Source organism: Nematolebias whitei, chromosome 16, assembly GCF_014905685.2.
Source record: "Nematolebias whitei isolate Nwh7 chromosome 16, NemWhi1, whole genome shotgun sequence".
Taxonomy (NCBI): Eukaryota; Metazoa; Chordata; class Actinopteri; order Cyprinodontiformes; family Rivulidae; genus Nematolebias; species Nematolebias whitei.
Window position 1 is genome coordinate 30,785,429 of NC_056513.1, and position 1,385 is coordinate 30,786,813.

A 1,385-nucleotide genomic window follows, 5' to 3' on the forward strand; every position below is an offset into this window, starting at 1 on the left:
TAATGTATTTTGGGGTTTAAAAGCCACTGGGACGTTATGTTTAGAAAATAAACGTCTCAGTTTCTCTGATACTCCCTCAACATATGGAATGACCACTGGTCTGGGTTCCTCCTTTTCACCTGTTGGCTGACTGGAGTCCTGTTTGGGTTTCTTCTCTGCTTTTAGGAAGGCCCAGTTAGGATATCCACATTGCTCTAGAGCCTGTCTTGTGTGGGATTTCTCCTTCTGCCTGGCTCCTGAGCTAGTGGGGGCGCTGTCTGCTCTGTGATACAGAGTCCTGATGACTCCTAACTTGTGCTCCAAAGGGTGATGGGAGTCAAACTGCAAATACTGGTCTGTGTGGGTGGGTTTGCGGTACACCTCAGTTTGCAAATGTCCTCTATCAGAGACTGAGACCTCACAGTCCAAGAAAGCCAACTTGCCATTTTTTTCATCTTCTCGTGTGAACTTGATGTATTTATCCACAGAGTTGATGTGGTCAGTAAAATGTTGGACTTCCTGAGATTTAATTTTAACCCAGGTGTCGTCAACATACCTGAACCAATGACTTGGTGGTGTCCCTGAAAAGGATGTCAAGGCTCTCTTTTCTACCTCCTCCATGTACAGGTTGGCAACAATAGGAGAAACTGGAGACCCCATAGCACACCCATGTTTCTGCCTATAATATTGCTCCCCATATGTGAAGTAGGTTGACTGCAGGCACAGTTTCAAGAGTTGACACAGTTGATCTGTGGAAAGCGTGGTACTGCTGCTCAGAGTGGTGTCTGATTTTAATTTTAAACTGACCACCTCTACTGCATCATCAACAGGAATGCACATAAAGAGTGATGTGACATCAAAAGAGACCATTGTTTCATCAGTCTCCATGATGACATCCCTCACCTTATCCACAAAGTCCGTGGTGTTCTGAGCTGTTAGCATGATTAACTCTGTCACTTAAAATGTTTCCAAATATCTGGTGTCTGTACTCATCCCTTTAGTTGGCAGCTAGGATGGCCCAGCACAGAAGATCAACATCATCAGGCCAGGACTCTGCAGTCTACACTCATCTCCAGGCCAGCGGTCACTCTTTCAGGGATGAAGATGTTCACATCCTGGATAGAGAGGAACGATGGTTTGAGAGAGGAGTAAAAGAGGCCATCTTTGTGAAAAGAAACCGTCCATCGTTAAACAGGGGTGGAGGCCTACGTGTTCAATTGTCCCCCTCTTACAATGCTGTGATTGCTAGTATCACTCAGCCCTCTGTGAATAGTACACAGCAATCAGTGTGCTAATGATCCATTGTTAGGCTGATGGTCCTTCTTGAGCATGTGATCAGCTGGTTTTGGTTGTCAGCAGCAAAACTGGTTGATCCACTCTGAGAAGGTGCTATTTAAGAGACTGAG

At 45.5% G+C, this 1,385-nt stretch overlaps 1 protein-coding gene across 1 annotated transcript in view; it reads right to left on the reverse strand.

The window, feature by feature from the left end:
* The window catches only part of tefm (transcription elongation factor, mitochondrial), a 47,620-nt gene that overhangs the window by 38,191 nt on the left and 8,044 nt on the right, over positions 1–1,385 (reverse strand). The gene's annotated exons all lie outside the window — the stretch shown is intronic.